We start from the raw sequence: 6,398 nt of genomic DNA, 5'->3' as shown, positions 1-6,398 counted from the left end.
AAGTGTTTTGATTTACGGAAAATCCCTAAATTCTGCGAGAAAATTCTACTTGTAGCTTTTACATGGTACTTAAATGATAAAATTTCGTCAATAATAATCCCAAGGTACTTAACAAAACTTGACCTCTTAACAATTCCCTTCGTGAAGCTATTTCCACAATCCAAGAATAATAATTAGGGGATCATGAAAAGATAACAAATCTCGACTTGTATTTAGATCAAGACGGTTCATCTTCAACCAAAGACATCTCATAGTCATTGCTGCATTAATTGTTGAGGTAAGTTGTTGTTCGGCTGAAGCAACACACATAAATGTCTCATCATTAGCAAATAAGGGTGTAGTGATCCTGGATCCCGAAAGTGCGGAATCCACTAGATCCCTTATTCTAGAACTAGTTGCAACTGCATTTGGCAGATTTTTAATAAAGTCAAAGAAAGAGTAGGACCTAACACAGTGCCTTGGGGGATACCCCTGGGGGATACCAAATTTAGAAAAGAAACTCTTACTTTAAGAAAATCCATTAATGTGAACATGCTTCCCTCTAATTTGGAAGTAATCCAAAGCAATGCCAAAGTAGCCCCCGTTGGTCCATAAAATTCACACTTTTGAAGTAGCAATTGGTGGTCAAATGCGTTAATCAAATCAATAAACAGACCAGATACTCCAAGCATATTGTCAAGAGCTCCATTGATTACCGAAGGTATATATGATAATGCCATCTCTGTGGTTCTCCCCTTCCTGAAACCAAATTGAATTGGATTTAACAGCTTATGTAGTTCCAAATGATCATAAACTCTAGTGCTAATACAGTTTTCCAGCAGACAAGCAATACGAGGTAAGACCGAGATAGGCCGATAATTTCCAAGGTCGTTTTTATTACCACCTTTAAATACAGGGGTTCTCATAGCAATTTTCAAGCAATCAGGAAATGTTCCCCGTTTCAAGCACAAATTAATGAGGGAAATAAGAAAATCAGCAACACAAGGAAACGCTATTTTTAACACCAGAAAATTGAGTGAATCACTACCTGCCGATGTGTTTTTCATCCAAAAGAGAATTTTCTCTACTTCATCACGAGAGAAAGATCTCATATACATAGAAATATCAATTGGAGTCTTCATAAAAAATTCCAAGGGAGCATCAACATCAGAAGATACAATATGGGAAGATAAATCTACGCTAATGTTAGCAAAATGTTTAGAAACAGCATCACATATCTTATCTGATTTCTTCGTTGGCAGGCCATTCTGCACTCCTACTTCATCGGGAATAATAGAGTTCTCTGTCGATATCACACTTTTAATTATTTTCCATGTTTTTGCAGGGTTACCACAAGTCTCAGTGAATTTATTTACGAAATATTCTTTTTACATTTCTCAGTACTTTATTCCGGACTTTCCTGTAATTTTTATAAATTCTTAAGCAAATCGGATCATTTCCATTATTTAAGGAATTCTTAGAAAGTTGATCACTTTTATTAATACAATGCAGCAAGTTAGGCGACATCCATGGTTTCTTAGGATTATTTTTTCATGATGGCGATCAAACCATTATACACTAACAAAATCAGTTTATCATAAAATCTTTGAAAACTCGTATTTATATCATCCGTAAGATCGATCAAATTATTCCAATCGACTTCTGCAATTGCCTGCTTATATTTTTAAAGGTTACTCTGGCTTGACACATGCATTGGAATCTTGGGAATTATTGGTGCTGGCTTTTGGGAATACAGAGATCAAATCTTGTTGAAATCTCAAAAAGATATGATAAATCAGTAATAATAACTCTTAAAGATGAAACAAACAAATTTGAAAAAATATTTTCAACAAGCTTTGATGATGAGGTGGCTACTTGTGTGCATATATATATGGTAGGAAATAAACCATAGGACATTAAAAGCTGTAAAAAATCCATAGAAACGCTTGTATCAAGCTCATGAAGGTAAATATTAAAATTCCCGAGATTCATAAATGGATGTGAAACAGTTGCTAGTTTTCTCCGGCTGCTTATCCAAACGATCCAGAAGGATTGGTAAGGAGCCAGATGGTGGCTTATGCAATATAATAACAAAGGTATCTTTAGATTTTAGCCTAAGCTGAAGAATAAATGGTTCAAAAACCATTTCCTGATATACCACTAAGTCATTTCTTACCAAAACCTCGATATCGCCTCGAATATATGCACCATTTCCTCCATGTTTTTTAAACTGTCGACTCCTATTGTAAAATTTATTTCCTGGTATATTTAAAAGAGCGGAGTTGTGGTTATTCAGCCAGGTTTCAGTAAGACCGATAACCTGAAAAACTAAAAAATCACATATTTCATTTGGAAAATTAAACGAAGAATTAGCCGTTGGCAACTAAAATAGAAAATATTGAGGCCTCTCGCATCACCATACTCATATTGAATTCAATCTTTAAACAAATATTTAGAACTAAAAGATTTATAATTTTCTGCTACCCCAATGTAATAACTCCGATTCAGCTGCCGATGATGTCGTAAATACACCCCCAAAATCTGCATTGGAAGCTTTTAGAGTAAATGTTGTCGAAAATGCTTTTATTAAATTTTATTTTCATCCATAACTGCTTGGTTGAACAATGCAGTGTGATTATTTCTGGTATCAGGTCTAAAAATAAAGACAGGTTAAGCTTAAGGATATTTATTCTTTAAAGTTTACTAATGCATATCCATAAAACGGAAGATCTTATAATAAACCATATATTTTACTCTGAAGGAGGCATATATCACGATCAAGTATGCCCCTTGGTATCCACTGTGTGTAAAACTTCTGTTTTTGTACTCACAAGTGCTTCTATTGTTTCTTATATACAGTCAGCAACTAGAATACTCGTAATTTATCAACTATCAGAGTTTGTTTTTGGCAAATCTGTAATGAAACGTCATTTCGTTAAATTTCAGATGGTTAGTCGGCAACTAAAATACTTGGAATTTACCAGCTACCCAAGTTTGTTGTGATCAAAGCTGCTTTTATCAAATTTTTATTCTTAGTTGGTAATTGAAACACTCCAAAGTTTACCAGCTAGCTGAGTTTGTTGTAGTCGGATATGATTTTATTAAATTTTTGATACGCAGTCAGCAGCTAAAATACTTGGTATTTACCAGCTAGCTGAATTTATTTTACAGTTTAATGTCCTTTTGTTAAATTTTTCATACTAAGTTAGCAACTAAAACACTCAGAATTTACCAACTAGCTGAGTTTATAAAAATTTTTATACGCAATCAGCAACTACAAAGCTGTGTGTGTGTCTGTGCCTTTGTGTGTATGCTGCGCTTGTGTGCCTCTGTGTCTGTGTGCCTGTTTGTTTATGTAAATATGTCTCTTTTTCTCTGTCTGTTTGCTCTATAAAGTCCAAAAATGATCAATTATATCACCAACTTTTATTTATTTCCACACATTTTAATTTTTAAAATGTAATAATGATAACATTGTTATCTCACCATTTTCACAGACTGATTAAATTTATTGTCTTTAATATATTTCAAAGTTGAATTTGAAACATCTTGTAGTATATATATATACCTTCAGTCACGATGTATACTTGTTCAAGATTGTCCTTAATGTAACTGTAAAATTAGCTGTATCGAAGAGTAAATGATAGATTCGTGTGCGTGTAAGAAGTTATACCATGTTCTAGCCAAAATATGATGGATTTTCCTGGATGGGATTTTCCTGAAATATAGGTAATATCATGATTCCCTCTGTCTCTGTGTCTGTGTGTCTGTTTGTATGTCTGTAAGCCTATGAGTTTTCTATGTCTATGTGTATGTTTGCCTGTGTGTTAGTGTATCTGTTTGTGTGTCTCTGTGCCTGTATTCTGTTTTTGTGTCCATGCATCTCCATGTCAGTTTGTGTGCATAAAATACCTAATTTCTCAAAGGAATCAAAGCCCCCCAAAACAATTTAAGTCTCAAAAGGAAATTCTGTTCCAATAAATATGTTACCACAAACATTATTTTTCTAATAGAAAAAAATCACGACTGAAATATTTATATCATGTTCATTTTGTATTTTTAAAATATCACGAGTGCTTTTTTATAAGTGCATTGAATGTGATTTTCGAAAAAAACTAAGTAAAAAAACATCTCTAAGAAAATTATTGTTCTAATAGAACAACTCATGACTGACATATTAATATCATCTTCGTTTTGTATGAGAAATATTGTAACTGATTTTTTTATAAGCATATTTAATGTGATTTTAAGACATGAAAATGTTTTAATAAATTTCAGTTAAAAAAAGCTAAATAAAATAAACATCACTACAGCCATTATATATCTAATAGGGAAATTTGCGAATGATAGGTTTATATCATCTTCATTTTGTAGTTTTTTAAATATCACAAGTGAGTTTTTTTATAAGTATGGTTAATGTGATTTTAAGACATGGAAGATTTTCTTGATAATTTATTTGAAAAACACTAAATGCCTTCAAAAATTTCCAACATAATTCTAAGTCCAGAAATAATTCCGAGTTTCTCCCCCCAGCCAAAAACAAATCTTAAAAATTTGACACTCCGTCCTTCCCCATCTTCAAGGGGTATGGAGTCCCGTTATATTCATTACGATACTGTGTCTGTTCATTTCTCGTTCACAACCAGAAAAAAATGTTTTAAGGGGAGATGGATCCTATCATACGCATTCTACTAATAATCATCTTAAGGCTTGGATTCAAAAATAATCCATTGACTGAATTCAGAAGTTTAAGAATGACTACTACGGGGGGGGGGTAAATTTAATGACTATATATAATATACAAACACATAAAATTTGGTAGACTCTCTTTTTCGGTTTGATATTGCTCTTTATCATCCCCTGAAGATCCAGGTTCAAAATATCCCACATATTGAATTCATTACTCAAGAATTGCTACCAGGGAGGGATGATTTTTAAATTAAAGATGATATACATACAATTTTGCAACTAAAGAGGATGGGAACATGTTAATTAATAAACTGAAATTGTATCAGATACATTTCCCATCCACTAAGCATACAACAAAATATACATAGATTATGAACATCTTGTATATTTGACTCCTTGTCAAAACTCCTTTAAGACATCCCGCCAGATCATACTCAGTTTACTATTTGATAATAGCTAAATCCATACCCCATTCTTTTACATCAAATATTTTGACATCTACGATGTTTTTCCAGGAGTTTTCTTATCACAGGAAGCTGAGATAACGGGATTACTGGCCGCTTAAAGTCATGGCATTGTTTTATCGACAACATGAATAACTATGCAATACCAGGTACTTGACAGACCAGATGCAATGAGAGTACTGGCCGCTTAAAGTCATTGAGGGACCCCGGGGGTACTGGCCACTTAATTGTATTAATAGCATACTGCTCATAGCTAAGCAGTATGTTTTTTGGAAGATCCAGTTCAACTTACGGGAGGGTCTTAAACGAAGAAAAAGGCTTTATAATTTTAAAATAAGATAAAAGGCATATGTTTTGCGTTATTCTTACAATTCTTTCAAATTGGTTATGGTGTGAACCTCAAACTCTTCCGGTTTTACATAGTTGTATTTTATACTTTATGCTAATCTTAAGAATGAAGTATTAGAAGCAGACTGCCATAAAAGTCATCTCCCCGCAAAAAGTTACGCCTAAGTCTCCCCCTTCCACCAATGGATACCCCTGATGACCCTGTAGAATTCAAAACTACACATATAGGTAAAAATCGCAATATGTTACGTTCTTCAGGTGAATCTTAACAAGTGGAAAATTTACCCCCGAACTACCTTCAATTTGAAGGAATTTGCTTAAGTTAAAAGTTATGATTCAGGTGCGGTTGACAATCTTCTGTCTGTGCAAAAAAATTTGAACTCAACTCTTACACAAAAATTTGTATATTTACTTATACAAAGGTATCTAGAGGGTATCTACAAAAGTTGAAGGCTGGTTTAATATGACCTGTTTAATTGAACCAATGATCGCCAACAATTACAAGAATGTTCATTCAAACGGACTGTTTGCTTCTAATGAATAATAAAAGCAGTGAAAAAGATCAAGCCTCAATAATCTGCTAAATAGTAATTAGTATGCAGTTTTTACTACAAATTTTCTTTTGTTTGCTTTGTTGAAGTAAGTAAAATCAGAAAAGAACTAAAATTTAACCATTTTCTTTCCCATTATGCTAGTATTTCAGTAAATGTACTATATATTGCTTTTACAATATCTTTAACTTTTTACCGTAAAACGACACGAGCTAACTCAAAAAAATTTCGAAAAATGTTGTCCTTTGCGAATGAAACTTTCAATAGCCCAAATCAGGGTGTGGGAAACTGTTTTTTATCTCTTGTTTCAGCTATTTGCCCTCTTGTAAAATATCCTGGGAAACTCTTGACAGTATTTTTAATTGCA

The sequence above is a fragment of the Artemia franciscana genome, unplaced genomic scaffold (genome assembly GCF_032884065.1).
Source record: "Artemia franciscana unplaced genomic scaffold, ASM3288406v1 Scaffold_2433, whole genome shotgun sequence".
Lineage (NCBI taxonomy): Eukaryota > Metazoa > Arthropoda > Branchiopoda > Anostraca > Artemiidae > Artemia > Artemia franciscana.
The sequence above is the reverse complement of the archived record's forward strand: the minus strand, read 5'-3'. Positions refer to the sequence as shown.